Source organism: Oncorhynchus tshawytscha, unplaced genomic scaffold, assembly GCF_018296145.1.
Source record: "Oncorhynchus tshawytscha isolate Ot180627B unplaced genomic scaffold, Otsh_v2.0 Un_contig_5665_pilon_pilon, whole genome shotgun sequence".
NCBI classification, from domain to species: Eukaryota; Metazoa; Chordata; class Actinopteri; order Salmoniformes; family Salmonidae; genus Oncorhynchus; species Oncorhynchus tshawytscha.
This window is the reverse complement of record NW_024609774.1, coordinates 29,171-46,688: the sequence shown is the minus strand read 5'-3', so window position 1 is coordinate 46,688 and position 17,518 is coordinate 29,171.

The window sequence follows — 17,518 nt, the reverse complement described above, 5'->3', positions numbered from 1 at the left end:
CTCAGTTTCCATACCTTATGTATCCTCATGGCATTATCTAAATATGTGACTTGAGTGAAGGTTGGATTTAGGCCTAGTCTACTACTAAATAACAAGTCACTATTTCCAAACATGTACTATCTGATGTCTACAACCTTTTAAAATAGCGCCTGCTCTTATCTTGTGATTTTCTATAAGCATTTATCCACAACCGATGGCCAACTTTGCTGTACTTTTTCCCAAGTTCAAATATCTCTCAGTGTGCTTCCACACACAGCCCTGTGTTGTTACTGTATAGTGAGTAACAACACAGCCCTGTATAGTGAGTAACAACACAGCCCTGTATAGTGAGTAACAACACAGCCCTGTATAGTGAGTAACAACACAGCCCTGTATAGTGAGTAACAACACAGCCCTGTATAGTGAGTAACAACACAGCCCTGTATAGTGAGTAACAACACAGCCCTGTATAGTGAGTAACAACACAGCCCTGTATAGTGAGTAACAACACAGCCCTGTATAGTGAGTAACAACACAGCCCTGTATAGTGAGTAACAACACAGCCCTGTATAGTGAGTGTAATGTGGACATTGTGTGTCTGGGAGCAATTTCAGTAGCTAATAGGAAACCCAAGACATCACAGCACACAAGGAAATACCAGTACACAGAGAGAAAGAGAGAGATAGAGAGATATTTATCTTGATTTATTTTCCCTTTTGTACTATTTGTACTATTTGCAGATCATTATAAAACTGTACATAGCCATAATATGATATTTGAAATGTGTCTATTCCTTTTGAAACTTGTGAGTGTAATGTTTACTGTTAATGTTTGATTGATTATTTCACATTTGTGTATTATCTATAGCACTTGCTTTGACAATGTAAACATATGTTTCCCATGCCCATAAAGCCCTTTGAATTTAATTAAGAAATAAAGATAGAGAGAGAGAGAGAGAGAGAGACAGAGAGAGAGAGAGAGAGAGAGACAGAGACAGAGAGACAGAGAGACAGAGAGACAGAGAGACAGAGACAGAGAGAGAGAGAGAGACAGAGAGAGAGAGAGAGAGAGACAGAGAGAGAGAGAGAGAGAGAGAGAGAGAGAGAGAGAGAATAGAGGTGTAGGGGGAGGAGGGATGACATCATCCCATTAAACGTAATAGATTCAATCTGGTGGCAATTCCCCTAACGTAAGCTACCCAAACCCCTGCTTCTTTCCCTGCTCCCTGGCTTCCTGCTGAATGAAACATAATGCTATAGTCAGATATATTCAGGCATTTAGCATCCCCCTACTCCCATGCACAACAATGGAAAAACATATTCACCACTGGCTGCTTGTAACACCAGCTCAGGAAGTTGAGGGGACTTGGAGAATTGGGGTTTGTGGCCTCCAGACCCTGTTTTGTGCTGTTTCTGGCCTGGGAGTGGTGTGTGTGTGTGTGTGTGTGTGTGTGTGTGTGTGTGGATAACATGGAGATAATGGTGTGTTGTAATAGGGGAAAGGAGGAATAAGGAAGAGAGGAGAGTTGTGGTTGGAGCGTGAGTCACTCACATCTCACTCTCTCTCTCTCTCTCTGACATCATCTTTGGCGCCCATCCGCTGTTCCTCTGGGTTCCATATTTCCACTCTTTTGCGCATTGAACATTTTTGCTTGGTTGCTTTTCCACAGCTCTGTGCTGCCTGCCGGCTACCCCATGCCCATATAAAAAGGAGAAAGAGGACAGCTCCCAGCCTCCTAAATTAACTGTCTTCCAGTCAGTTGCCACTATACAGTTGCTTCACAGCCAAGTCCAAATATATGTTTGTATTGCCTTGCCATTGACAACTCTGACAGTACACACAGATCTGGGATCAAGGCTAAAGGCCTCACCCATGAGATCGAGAATATATGTGGTACTTCAGTAGTTCACTATGAAGCAATAGTTAACATAGAATTTCAGCTTTAGCCACAAATAAATAATCTCTGGTCATGGTCATTAGGACAGGAAAACTATATCAGTGGAAAGATTTCCCACACTGCCCATCCCATACTTCCATCATTGTGATTCATAGTTCATACACCCTGTTGTTGATTTGTTTACATCTCAGGCATAGTGATGCACTTCACTGGAGTGGAGTCTAATGTTTGGCCATGGAAGGTGGCTTCTCATCATCAAGACTAACTGGATGCATCTTTTGGATGGATTGGTGTTAAGAGTTCTAGAAAGTAGGCGTGGGCAGGAGAGGGAACTACTGTATGGGCACTACTGGGTGTGGGAGGAGAAGGAGGAAGAGGAGGAAGAGGAGAAGGAGGAGAAGGAGGAAAAGAAGAAGAAGGAGGTGGAAAGAAGGAGGAGGAGGAGGAGGAGAAGGAGGGAAATAAGGAGAAGGAGGAGGAAAATCTTAGAAAGTTTGGAAGTCACCTTTCAGTGGGAATGGAAGCTTTTCCCTTCTGTTCTAATCTATTGGAAATTGACTGCTCTCCTTGATTACCTTTCACAGAAACGTTTTTGGTTACAAAACCTACTAAGAACTGAATCATATCACATTTCATTAAGATCTTTGTTTCAAAAGGACATTTCTCATTAGACAACACAGCTCCACCCTGTTCACTTCCCATCAAGCACTGGGATGTCATAACCAGCTTTCTCTTAATGCGTTACATCTGCCTATTGACGTCTTTATCCTCCTGTTATTGTAAGGGTGGGTTAGACGTTCAAATGACCATTTCCTCTTTTACTGGTCACAAGCTGCTTGGTAGCTGGGTGTAGGCCTTTCATTTCACAATCAAAGAATGAGGATTGGGACAGCTTTCCCTGGAGGTGGACAGTGAACCTGACCTTTAGGCAGTGATGACCTTGCATCAAGAAGATGCAGCTGAGTCAGAACGTGCCAAGGATGTTGGGGGTTGGGGTTGGAGCCCATTTTGCCATGCGAATTGTCTTAAGTCGGCGCAGCCTGCTCAGGGACGTCTCCCTGCTGGCTTGGGAAAAACCTTGGATCTCTCCACCGTTCCCTCTGAGTACCAGGACTTACGGGAGGTTTTCAACTCTGCATGCCTCGGGGGTGACTTTATTCCCTGTCGGGTCCGGAGACAAAAGTGATGGAAGGGTGTATTGAGGACTCTCTCACTGCAGGGATTATGCGTCCATCTTTCTCCCCCGCTGGCGCAGGGTTCTTCTTCTGTGTCCGTGTATCTACTACTGGGGCCTCAATGACATTACGCTTAAAAAACGTTACCCAATACCACTCATCTCCTCAGCTTTTGAGCCTCTCATCTTCTCCAAGTTGGACCTTCGGAACACCTACCATCTGGTTTGGATACAGGAAGGAGACAAATGGAAGACTGCCTTTAACACGGCTAGCGGACACTACGTGTACCTGGTGATGCCGTTCGGTTTGACCAACGCTCCCGTTCCAGGCTGTGGTCAATGATGTGCTCCGAGACATGTTGAACCGATTTGTGTTTGTCTATCTCAACAACATCTTCTTTTATCCAGGCATCTCCTGGAGAACCAGCATTTCGAGAAAGGTGGAGAAATGAGTTCCATCGCTCCACCTTCTCCTTCCTAGGATATGTCATCGATGCAGGGAATATTCAGATGGACCCTGACAAGGAGAGCAGTGGTGTATTGGCCTCAACCCACATCTAGAGTGCAGCTGGAATGTTTCCTGGGGTTTGACAATTTAATCCGTTGTTTCGTCCGGGGTTATAGAACCCTTGCTTCCCCCGGCAAGCTCCGGCTGGCCTCCTTCAACCACTCCCTTTCCCTCACTGCCCCTGGTCCCATATATCCTTGGACTTCATCACGGGCCTCCCTCCGTCAGATGTCAACACATCCATCCGTACGGTGGTGGACAGGCTTTCCAAAGCCGCCCATTTTATTCCCCTTCCTCTGTTTCCCTCAGCTAAGGAGACCTCCCAGCTCACGGTGTAGCACATCTTCCAGATTCATGGACTGCCGGTCGACATGGTCTCCAATCACGGTCCTCAGTTCTAGTCCCGGTTCTGGAAGGCATTGGGTCAACAGCAGCCTTCATCCCCAGTCTAACGGCCAGTCGGAGCGAGCCAATCAGGACCTGGAGACGACTCTTCAGTTCCTCATCGCCACCAATCCCACCAACTGGAGCCAGCAACTCGGATGTTCGTCCCAGATGTTCGTCCAACGTTGTTGCCGTACCTGGAAGAGAGCCCGGGCCACTTTTCTCAAGACCACCTCCAGGTATCGACGACAGGCAGACCACCACCGGACCCCTGCTCCCCGCTACCGTCTTTAGCAGAGGGTATGGCTGTCCACTCGGGATCTGTCATTCCGGGTGGAGTCCCGCAAACTTTCCCCCCGTTTTATTGGACCTTTCCCCATCTCTAAGGTCCTTAGCCCCTCTGCTGTTCATCTTCTGTTGCCCCGCACTCTCCGCATACATCCCACTTTCCATGTATCTAGAATTAAACCTCTGTCTTACAGGCCTTTGTCTCCTGTTTCCAGGCCCACCCCTCTCCCCCCATCTCATTGACGGCCATCCGGCATACATGGTGAGGCTCCTCCTGAGTGTTCGACCTCAGGGCAGGGGATTCCAGTACCTGGTTGACTGGGAGGGTTATGGCCCGGAGGAGAGGTGCTGGGTCCCAGCCAGGAACATCCTGGACCCAGCCCTCATCACTGAGTGCTGCTGCCGGCACCCCGGTCAACCAGGTATGAGCCCCGGTGGGACGCCAGGGGAAGTCCCTAGAGGGGGAGTACTAACACACCCTGATCTGTTTCACATGTTTTGTGCTTGTCTCCACCCCCCACCAGGTGTCTCCCATTTGTCCCCGTTATCTCCTGTGTATTTATACCTGTGTTTAATGTTTGTCTGTTGCCAGTTCGTCTTGTCCCGTCAAGTCCTACCAGCGTGTTCCTGTGTTTCCTGTGCTCTAGTTTTTCTTAGCCTTCCCAGTTCTGACCTTTCTGCCTGTCCTGACCCTGATCCTGCCTGCCGTCCTGTACCTGCCTGACTGATTTGGATTACACCCCTTTGCCTGCCCTTTGAACTATAATAAACTCTGAGACTTGTACTATCTGCGTCCTGCATCTGGGTGTTAGCCTGAGCCCTGATATGGGCAGAGGTATATAGAAAACGGATTGGTCTACACTAGCTTAAAGTGACGAGGCAGATGCTGACTACCCAAAGAAGAAATTCAAATGTAATCATTATGTTCCTCATTTAGAGTAATCCAATGGATTACGTTACCAAGGACTTTTATTGTCATATAATGTGTGATCAGTAATTGATTACATTTATACAAGTAATCTGTCCAGCCCTAATTAGTACTTGCTGAAAGTGTACTGTACTGTTCTTTGTACATGAACAGCCTATGATTCTGTGAGGGAGAGTTTGCTGATGTAGATTTAGTTGTGTTCGTTATATGTGTTTGTACAGTGGGTGCGAATAGCCAGTTAACATCATTGACACACATTATTGTAAACTTTTCTCTCACTTCCTGGGAACATTAATGTGACAAGATATGATTCCCAATAAATCAGTTATGGTCATGTGTGTCCTGAAAGTGGTCATTGTGATTTAGAAAAAAACGATGGAAGGTTATTTGTACATTTTTTACAACGCAATTCTACCCGAATTCCAGTACAGCCCTTGGCCAGTATTCATTCAACATCTCAGCGTAGGAATGCTGATCTAGGATCAGATCCCTCAGTCTCTGTAAGCTATTTCGCTACCATCTAAAAAGGCAAAACTGATACTAGATCAGCACTTCTTCTCTGAGATGATTTATGAATATGGGCCTTGATCCTATAGTCTAGACACTTACTGTGATACAGTACGTGTGTAGGAGTGGGGAGTTTGTGTTTGCCGAATATTCCAGCAGTATTTCCTCACCTCTTCTGGGAAAGAATTCCAGGAATTATTTTAAAGATTGGTATCTTTGGTTCGAGGAAGTCATACAGTGGGGCAAAAAAGTATTTAGTCAGCCACCAATTGTGCAAGTTCTCCCACTTAAAAATATGAGAGAGGCCTGTAATTTTCATTATAGGTACACTTCAACTATGACAGACAAAATGAGAACAAAAAATCCAGAATATCACATTGTAGGATTTTTTATGAATTTATTTGCAAATTATGGTGGAAAATAAGTATTTGGTCACCTACAAACAAGCAAGATTTCTGGCTCTCACAGACCTGTAACTTCTTCTTTAAGAGGCTCCTCTGTCCTCCACCCGTTACCTGTATTAATGGCACCTGTTTGAACTTGTTATCAGTATAAAAGACACCTGTCCACAACCTAAAACAGTCACACTCCAAACTCCCCTATGGCCAAGACCAAAGAGCTGTCAAAGGACACCAGAAACAAAATTGTAGACCTGCACCAGGCTGGGAAGACTGAATCTGCAATAGGTAAGCAGCTTGGTTTGAAGAAATCAACTTGTGGGAGCAATTATTAGGAAATGGAAGACATCCAAGACCACTGATAATTTCCCTCGATCTGGGGCTCCACGCAAGATCTCACCCCGTGGGGTCAAAATGATCACAAGCACGGTGAGCAAAAATCCCAGAACCACACGGAGGGACCTAGTGAATGACATGCAGAGAGCTGGGACCAAAGTAACAAAGCCTACCATCAGTAACACACTACGCCACCAGGGACTCAAATCCTGCAGTGCCAGACGTGTCCCCCTGCTTAAGCCAGTACATGTCCAGGCCCATCTGAAGTTTGCCAGAGAGCATTTGGATGATCCAGAAGAAGATTGGGAGAATGTCATATGGTCAGATGAAACCAAAATATAACTTTTTGGTAAAAACTCAACTCGTTGTGTTTGGAGGACAAAGAATGCTGAGTTGCATCCAAAGAACACCATACCCACTGTGAAGCATGGGGGTGGAAACATCATGCTTTGGGGCTGTTTTTCTGCAAAGGGACCAGGACGACTGATTTGTGTAAAGGAAAGAATGAATGGGGCCATGTATCGTGAGATTTTGAGGGAAAACCTCCTTCCATCAGCAAGGGCATTGAAGACGAAACGTGGCTGGGTCTTTCAGCATGATAATGATCCCAAATACACCACCCGGGCAACGAAGGAGTGGCTTCGTAAGAAGCATTTCAAGGTCCTGGAGTGGCCTAGCCAGTCTCCAGATCTCAACCCCATAGAAAATCTTTGTAGGGAGTTGAAAGTCTGTGTTGCTCGGCAACAGCCCCAAAACATCACTGCTCTAGAGGAGATCTGCATGGGGGAATGGGCCAAAATACCAGCAACAGTGTGTGAAAACCTTGTGAAGACTTACAGAAAACGTTTGACCTCTGTCATTGCCAACAAAGGGTATATAACAAAGTATTGAGATAAACTTTTGTTATTGACTAAATACTTATTTTCCACCATAATTTGCAAATAAATTCATTAAAAATCCTACAATGTGATTTTCTAGATTTTTTTCTCTGTCATAGTTGAAGTGTACCTATGATGGAAATTACAGGCCTCTCTCATCTTTTTAAGTGGGAGAACTTGCACAATTGGTGGCTGACTAAATACTTTATTTGCCCCACTGTATGTGAACAACAAACAAACAAACAAAACAAACCATCCAGCTCCCATTTATGCTAATTTATAAATTAGCAATGAGTTTTCTGCAATTTACTAACAGGACGGCATTGGTGAAGAAGCTTGACTGTGTTGAAAAGGCCAAGTGCAATTTATAGGGACATAAGACCTCAAAAGTAGTCTAAGGTAAAGACGAGTCCACCTCCCATGCCATCGGTTGTATACAGACATGTAATGAATGAACCCCAAATGAATGGAAAAGATAAACACAGCAAATCTGGGAATGAAATGGTGCTTATCTCTTCCATTCATTTCAGATAGTGGTATAAACACTTTATGTTTAAGGTAAATATATCATTAATATGACATAAACAATGAACAACTAAACGTCCATAGTGTACCTTTATATTATAATGACTACTGTGTATTAGCACCAGAGTTGGGTAGTAATGGATTACATGTAACAGGGATTACGTAATCAGATACAACAAATGAAGTAACTGTGATCAACCTAGTTTACTTTCGAAAAATGTGTAATCAGATTACAATTACAGTCTGAAAAACAGATGATAACATATTGGATTATGTGGGCTATAAGTGTTTGCCTTAAACACACTGAAATAGCAGAATTTTGGAACATCTTGGAAAGTTTGGAGGTCACCTTTCAGTGGGAATGGAAGCTTTTCCCTTCTGTTCTAATCTATTGGAAATTGTCTGCTCTCCTTGGTTACCTTTCACAGAAACGTTTTGTAACCAAAAACGTCAGTCCCCACCTACTAAGAACTGAATCATATCACATTTCATTAAGATCTTTGTTTCAAAAGGACATTTCTCATTAGACAACACAGCTCCACCCTGTTCACTTCCCATCAAGCACTGGGATGTCATAACCAGCTTTCTCTTAATGCGTTACATCTGCCTATTGACGTCTTTATCCTCCTGTTATTGTAAGGGTGGGTTAGACGTTCAAATGACCATTTCCTCTTTTACTGGTCACAAGCTGCTTGGTAGCTGGGTGTAGGCCTTTCATTTCACAATCAAAGAATGAGGATTGGGACAGCTTTCCCTGGAGGTGGACAGTGAACCTGACCTTTAGGCAGTGATGACCTTGCATCAAGAAGATGCAGCTGAGTCAGAACGTGCCAAGGATGTTGGGGGGGTTTGGTGGGAGAGGTAAGTGATGATTGGTCTACAGCAGCATAAAATGAAGAGGCAGATGCTAGCTAACCAAAGAAGAAATCCTGATGAGCACTTTTTGCTAAACCTTTTTTAGTTGAATAACCTTTGATTCAGTGAGGGAGAGTTTGCTCTTGTAGATTGTATTGTGTTAGCTGTATGTGTTTGTACAATGGGTGCAAATAGTCTGTTAAGATTATTGGCACACATTATTGTAAACGTTTCTATCATTTCCTGGGAACATTAATGTGACAACATTGATATGACAAGATATGATTCCCAATAAGTCAGTTATGGTGTCCTGAAAGTGGTCATTGTGATTCAAAGGCACTATGGAAGTTTAGTTGCTAATTGTTTACAACTCAAATCAATATGGACTTGAATTGAGTTGTAAACAAATTGTTCTGTAATATTGTCTGCATGGTGTATACTTCACTGGGACATTAGGCCTATCACATCAGAAGACCACTTTTAAGGTCTAAAACATCGAACTAACTTAGATTTTGGAGTGTTATGTCCCTTTAATATATTGAATCCAACTGCATTGCTCTGCAGACAGTGCAGGTATCCCTTCTTCTTTGACCTCAATGAGAAAAGCTGTTAAAACAGAACTAGTGCAGGTCTCACTGACTTCAACAGGCGTTTGTTGTCCACGACTGTGGATTGGTCTGCATAAGAAAATAGACAGACATAAGGTTTTCATTTGCACAATGAGGTGGGATTTGTCAAAGTGCAATGTAAGCAAGCAGCCCCCCTCTGAACGTATGTAGCACACTGTAAATACCCAGTGAGGCTGGGGGGAATGGTCCAACCTCGCTAGCCCAAATTATACACTTGCAGGGACAGAAATACTCCCTCTCAAAGGAATTGCCCAGTGAGACCGAAAAAGAGGGTCTCATTGTGGGAACTAGTGGGAGTCATGTCAGTGACCCACATCCTCTGCTCACCCCCCACCACACACACGCGCGCTCACATACACACCGCGCACATACACACACAGACACATGACACATACATACCGACACACACACACACACGACACATACACACCGACACACATACATGCACAAAAATCACACACAGACAACACACACAGACAAGTGTGCGCACACACACTTGGCTCAATGGTGACCTGACCACTACCCTGCCCCTTCACCCCCTTCCCCCCAGGCCTCTTACTCCTCCAACTCTTTCCATTCATGCTGTCTTTCATTTAATCCCAGTTCCTCCTCTCTTTCATTTGATCCCACTGGACAATTCCCATGGTCTTCCATTCATCAGCAGATCTATTAATATCTTAGTATTGAAGACACCCTGAAACACTGAATGATCTGTGTTGTGTCTCCTCCTTTGGGGCGATGATGAGGCTTAACTGAACAGCTGTGGTTAGATATGAATATCCCTTTAAATGTCTTGAGAATGTCCTCTTGTGGCCTGGACATAATGTCTGAATGCATATGATTCACATCAGGGACTCTGGTCAAGTGGACCACAGTGGACCACTCTGCCTACGGTGTGACTGCGTGTTTCACACAATGAATCACAATGATTCACATGAATTTCAACAGTGCGTCTACAGTAAACAGAGACTGTGGAGACAGAAGAGAGTTGTTTTGGAATTGTCGTAGGTGTGTGAGGTAACATTCATAGCTACTTACTCACGGGGGAACTTTTCCGAAATTGAAGTTTACTGTGAGATTTTATAAGCGCACACTCATTTCCTCAGGCAGACCCTGGATATGACACAGACACGTCCGGGAAAGTGTTCCCGGGAGAAAAATGACTTGACATGTCATACAGTAGAATACAGAGTTAGTTCTTCACAGGTTATCTCCTAAATCTTCTTTCTGTATACCATCCACCCCCTGACAATTCCACCCCTCAAATGTCTGTATGGGTCATTTATGATTGTACGTGTGTGTAGGCATTGTAAGTGTTCGAGTAAATGACCAGTATTATGCAATACTGTGAGAGTGAGGTGGAATTATGTCATCAGTGATACTAACACAGAATTTCAAACCTGTCTGGCCTTTTCAACCAGACGCCACTGGGCTGTGACACAGCAATGCATTTCCCTCCTCCAGAGACAAAATACATGGGATTACTTCTATCAAAACAGTCTTACAACGCCTCTTCTTCAAAGAGTCGGCATGTTCCAACAGAGATGCACTGCACAGTATGTGACAGATGTTTGTACACATGAGCTGTAATAATAATAGTTCTTATCAGCTCACGCACTTCACGGCCTTCCCCAGACTAAACCATCATGTCTACTTTCTGGATTATGGATTAGAGGAATTCATTATTACACACAGGATCTCTTAAAGGGATAGTTTAGTAAGATGACCTTTTTTATATTAGGTGATTTGAAATGGGCATGACATTTAAAAATTGGCCTTTTTCAGCAGGACACGTTTTGGAACTTTTAGGTAGAAATATGTTATGTAGAACAAACATGCCTCTCCGACATGTAGAACAAGGAATAGAGTAGGCTCTATTCATGGAATTTCTATGTGCAGCATTCAACAACGTTTGGCAACTGAACCTGGTGTAAGGGAGTGCGTAACTGGCGGCAGGAAGTCAGGCGCAGGAGAGCAAACTGGGTAATCAACGGAGCAGTTTGATTCATAAAACCACCGGTAACCAGAACAACAAACAAATGGGTACAAAACCCGTTGCGCATCAGAGAAAACGTGCACATGCACTTACAATAAACAATTCTGCACAAAGACATGGGGGGAACAGAGGGTTAAATACACAACATGTAATGAGGGAAATGAAACCAGGTGTGTGGGAGGACAAGACAAAACAAAAGGAAAATGAAAAGTGGATCGATGATGGCTGGAAGACCGGCGATGCCGAGCGCCGTCCGAACAAGGAGAGGAACCGACTTCGGCGGAAGTCGTGACACACGGCCCATTGCTCTACCAGACAATCCCACCCCTCAGGTTTCTATGTGACTCACTCTCGATAACGCGGGTATAATATAAGATGTTTAAAGTGGGTGTAATATAAGATGTTTAAAGTGGGTGTAATGTAAAATGTAAATACATGTCAGTGATGTAAGTACAAGTGTGGTAAGAGGTGAGCCAGCCTGCCCAGGACTGTCGGGGCTTGCATGTTGTCAAGTAACGTCATTGAACACTTCTCACTGATAGAAATAGAGAGAGATACTAACTAGAAGACAGCGACTGATAGAAATAGAGAGATACAAACTAGAAGACAGCGACTGATAGAAAGAGAGAGATACAAACTAGAAGACAGCGACTGATAGAAATAGAGAGAGATACAAACTAGAAGACAGCGACTGATAGAAATAGAGAGAGATACAAAAATAGAGATGATACAAACTAGAAGACTGAGAAATAGACTAACTAGAGGACAGTGACTGAAGAAATAGAGAGATGCTAACTAGAAGACAGCGACTGATAGAAATAGAGAGAGATACAACTAGAGGACTGACTGATAGAAATAGAGAGATGCTAACTAGAAGACAGACTGATAGAAATAGAGAGATACAAACTAGAAGACAGTGACTGATAGAAATAGAGAGATAACTAGAGGACAGTGACTGATAGAAATAGAGAGATACTAACTAGAAGACAGTGACTGACTAACTAGAAGACAGTGACTGATAGAAATAGAGAGAGATACTAACTAGAAGACAGTGACTGATAGAAATAGAGAGAGATACTAACTAGAAGACAGTGACTGATAGAAATAGAGAGAGATACTAGAAGACAGTACTGAAGACAGTGACTGATAGAAATAGAGAGATACTAACTACTGAACTAACTAGAAGACAGTGACTGATAGAAATAGAGAGAGATGACTAACTAGAGGACAGTGACTGATAGAAATAGAGAGAGATACTGAAGAAATAGAGAGAGATACTAACTAGAAGACAGTGACTGAAGACAGAAGACAGTGACTGATAGAAATAGAGAGAGATACTAACTAGAGAGAGATACTAACTAGAAGACAGTGACTAGAAGACAGTGACTGATAGAAATAGAGAGAGATACTAACTAGAAGGACAGTGACTGATAGAAATAGAGAGAGATACTAACTAGAGGACAGTGACTGATAGAAATAGAGAGAGATACTAACTAGAAGACAGTGACTGATAGAAATAGAGAGAGATACTAACTAGAAGACAGTGACTGATAGAAATAGAGAGAGATACTAACTAGAAGACAGTGACTGATAGAAATAGAGAGAGATACTAACTAGAGGACAGTGACTGATAGAAATAGAAAGATAGAGACAGTGACTGATAGAAATAGAGAGAGATACTAACTAGAGTGACTGATAGAAATAGAGAGAGATGACTAACTAGAGGACAGTGACTGATAGAAATAGAAATACTAACTAGAGAGACTGATACTAACTAGAGAGGACTAACTAGATGACTGATAGAAATAGAGAGAGATACTAACTAGAAGACAGTGACTGATAGAAAGTGACAGATAGAGAGAGATACTAACTAGAGAGACAGTGACTGATAGAAATAGAAATAGAGATACTAACTAGAAGACAGTGACTGATAGAGAGAGAGATACTAACTAGACTGATAGAAATAGAGAGAGATACTAACTAGAAGACAGTGACTGATAGAAATAGAGAGAGATACTAACTAGAAGACAGTGACTGATAGAAATAGAGAGAGATACTAACTAGAGGACAGTGACTGATAGAAATAGAGAGAGATACTAACTAGAGGACAGTGACTGATAGAAATAGAGAGAGATACTAACTAGAGGACAGTGACTGATAGAAATAGAGAGAGATACTACTCACTCATGACGGTAACTGGAATAGGGGCGGCAGGTAGACAAGTGGTTAGAGCGTTGGGCCAGTAACCAAATGGTTGCCCGAGCTGACAAGGTACAAGTCTGTTGTTCTGCCGCTGAACAGGCAGTTAACCCACTGTTCCTCGGCCGTCATTGTAAATAATAATTTGTTCTTAACTGACTTGTCTAGTTAAATAAAGGTTACATAAAATAATCCCACGCTGAAAAAGAGTTTGAAACTAGGTTTATGTGGCCTTATTGAAGTCAGAATCCTCTAAAAGGGTATCAACCTTAGGATGACCCCGTTTTCAAACTGCCAACCTCTGAATAGAAGTGTTTTCATGAATGTCTACAAAAAAACAAAAATTCCCATTATAACAATACTGTTATAGCAGAGCTATTCTCTCTCTGTGTGTCTGTCTCTCTCTTCACAGACATGCTGTGAAGTGGTCAAGCCTCCACCCTTATTCATTGGTTCTGTAATAAACAGATGTACTACTTTGTTCCCACGACAGTTAAATATACATCAGAGTTGCTCTGTGATGCTGAGCTAACCAACCCTGCTGGAGCACTGAACAGCATCTATGACTGACATCATATTGACAGATGTTTGCTTGACCTGTAGCGATCACAGTCAGTCTGTACGAATCACAGTGGATAAGGTTACAATAATAGAAATATAATTACTAGAATGGGTAAAGCCCCTCAGGCCACAGAAATTTGACAGGTGTGTTCTAGTGGTTATATTTCTATGGTTCTAATCCTTTAGAGTATCCAGGCATCCAGTACTGTGATAATTATGTGCTCCAAGAACCTGAAGGTCTCATATAGGGTCAGAGAGTAGTTTGGTCAAAGAGCAACGCATACCTTTCAACCCAATTCCTCTTTCAGCCTCCATACTGAGCGTTTACAACTGAATATGATTGAAGGAACGACCCCATCTAGTGGAGGAAAACAGACATGGTTCATGAGGGCTTTTAGAGGAGGGTAAGTACTACACAGAGAAACACAGTAGACCTAGATAGACATGGTTCATGAGGGCTTTTAGAGGAGGGTAAGTACTATACAGAGAAACACAGTAGACCTAGATAGACATGGTTCATGAGGGCTTTTAGAGGAGGGTAAGTACTATACAGAGAAACACAGTAGAACTAGATAGACATGGTTCATGTGGGAATTAAGAGGGTAAGTACTACACAGAGAAACACAGTAGAACTAGATAGACATGGTTCATGAGGGCTTTTAGAGGAGGGTAAGTACTATACAGAGAAACACAGTAGAACTAGATAGACATGGTTCATGAGGGCTTTTAGAGGAGGGTAAGTACTATACAGAGAAACACAGTAGAACTAGATAGACATGGTTCATGAGGGCTTTTAGAGGGTAAGTACTATAGAGAGAAACACAGTAGAACTAGATAGACATGGTTCATGAGGGCTTTTAGAGGAGGGTAAGTACTATACAGAGAAACACAGTAGAACTAGATAGACATGGTTCATGAGGGCTTTTAGAGGAGGGTAAGTACTACACAGAGAAACACCAGCTGTCAAGGAAACAGCATAATCACTGTATGTTGAAACGCCTTTATTCAAGTGCAAGAATACATTTTATAGTTGATATAGTTATGTTCATAATTCTAAAGTAAGAACAGTTATACATTTTGATATTATTTGATGAAATTAAGATTCATATGCAAATTTATCAAAATGTTCCATAATTACAGTACCATAATTTAAAACTTGTATTAAAAAGAAAAGAGAGAAGATACCATAGCTAAAAAGGAACTTCAGCCAGTGGTGTTGGACCTAGAGAAAAACTGTGCTTTAAGTAAGGCACCCTGGAGCTACACAATTGATGGGAGACGGAGACTCATCTTGACATTAGACTACTTATGAGGTCTAAAATCATCTGACAGATTTGGATTTTGGGGATAAATTCTGTATTTTATAATTTAAGGGTGAAAAGTAGACAATGGGCCAGGATAAACTAAAATCTATCGTTCGGTTTCCTTTAAACAGCCACTACAAATTTCAGTTATACTTTAGCCACCGCTAGCTAAAAGTCAATGGGAGTGATAGGGGTATCCATCATACATTTGAGTCATTTAGCAGATGCTATTATCCAGAGCGACTTACTGGAGCTACTATGGTTAAGTGCCTTGCTCGAAGGCACATCGACAGATTTTTCACATAGTCGGCTCGAGGATTCTAATCAGCGACCTTTTTGTAACTGGCCCAGCACTTAACCGCTAGGCTTCCTGCCACCCACATACCTTACATTGTAAAATACTGAACTTCCCCTTTAAGACATACTGTACAACATTCTGGATCATGTATTGACCCAATAAACATATCTAAATAGCACCTGATGAAGCTGGTGACACAGGGGGTCCAGGCTTGACTCATCTCCAGGGAGAGGTTACTGGACCCGTTGGTGATGTTGAAGTGTGGGTAGAGAGAGAGGATCAGTTTGTGGGTGCAGATGTTCCTCTCCTCCACTTCCAACTTCCCCTCCCCATCTCTGTTCCCTGTGGGGCTGATTGAGTGTATTTTAGTTCCAGTGTAGTTTAGCGACATGTATCCATTCATTCAACAATCTAGTCATTGAACCTTCTTTTAAAATCAGGAAAATAACATTGTGCCTAGTTTTTATGGGTTCAATATGTCTGTTTCTCCCTGAGTATCAGTGTTACACAGATTTGTGGTAGGAAGAGGCCTTGATCAGACTGGGAACCCAGACTGGTAGAAAAAGGCCTTGATCAGACTGGGAACCCAGACTGGTAGGAAGAGGCCTTGATCAGACAGGGAATCCAGACTGGTAGAAAGAAGCCTTGGTCAGACAGGGAATCCAGACTGGTAGAAAGATGCCTTGGTCAGACAGGGAATCCAGACTGGTAGAAAGATGCCTTGGTCAGACAAGGAATCCAGACTGGTAGAAAGATGCCTTGATCAGACAGGGCTCAAAGGTTTTTTCCACAATTCCTTGAGTTCTCTCACTTTGCCTCCTTCTCAAAACATCAAGGAGAGCATTAAAGGAGAGGGCACCTCAGGTCTTCTCCACCAACGCCCTCCTTTTCCCTCAGTTTTGGGAATGAGACAGGGAGAGTTTTGAGGAGACGGGAAAGAGGAGACAAGGAATCAAGGAAAATACTTTAGAGAACCACCCACAGTGAAGAGTAGTACCGTACCTCTCTCACAAATGACCCCTGCAACCTCCTTGTGGCAACAGTCGGTCAGCCCCCAGCCTTTGAAAGGACAGCTGGACAGGATCTTCTCAGTTCCTTTGCAGTCCATATCATCCAACCAGATTGAACCCGAGCCGTGGATACACAAAACAGAGGATAAACAAGGAGCAAGCGGAATCATGTGCAGAAATCACAAAGGACTTAACATTCCCGCACAGTCGGGAAGAGGGCATGACAGCGCCTTTTCCCCCACAGGAGGCTGAAAAGATTTGACATGGGCCCAAAGATCCTCAAAAGGTTTTACAGCTGCACCATCGAGAGCATCTTGACTGGCTGCATCACTGCTTGGTATGGAAAATGCACCGTCCCTCAACTGTAAAGCGCAACAGAGGATGTTGAGGACAGCCCAGTACAACACTGGGGCAGAGCTCCCTGCCATCCAGGACCTCTATCAGGCGTGTCAGAGGAAAGCCCAGAAAATGCCAAAGACTCCAGCCACCCAAGTGATAGACTGTTCACTCTTCTACCATCCAGCAAACGATACCGGAGCACCGCCTCTCGGATCAACAGGCTCCGAGACAGCTTATACCCCCAACCCAATAGGACTGCTAAATAACCATAAGATTGCTAAATAATATCGTTAATTAAATGGTTCCCTGGATTATCTGCACGGACCCTATCTTGCACTGACTCTACTCAAGACTATACATTATATACACACTATATACACATTCATTCACACACAATGACATACGCACATACACTTTTACACTCATCATATGCTGCTGCTACTCTGTTCTTTATTTCACAATTATTATTATCTATCCTGATGCCTAGTCACTTTAACCTGCCTTCATGTACACATCTACCTCAAA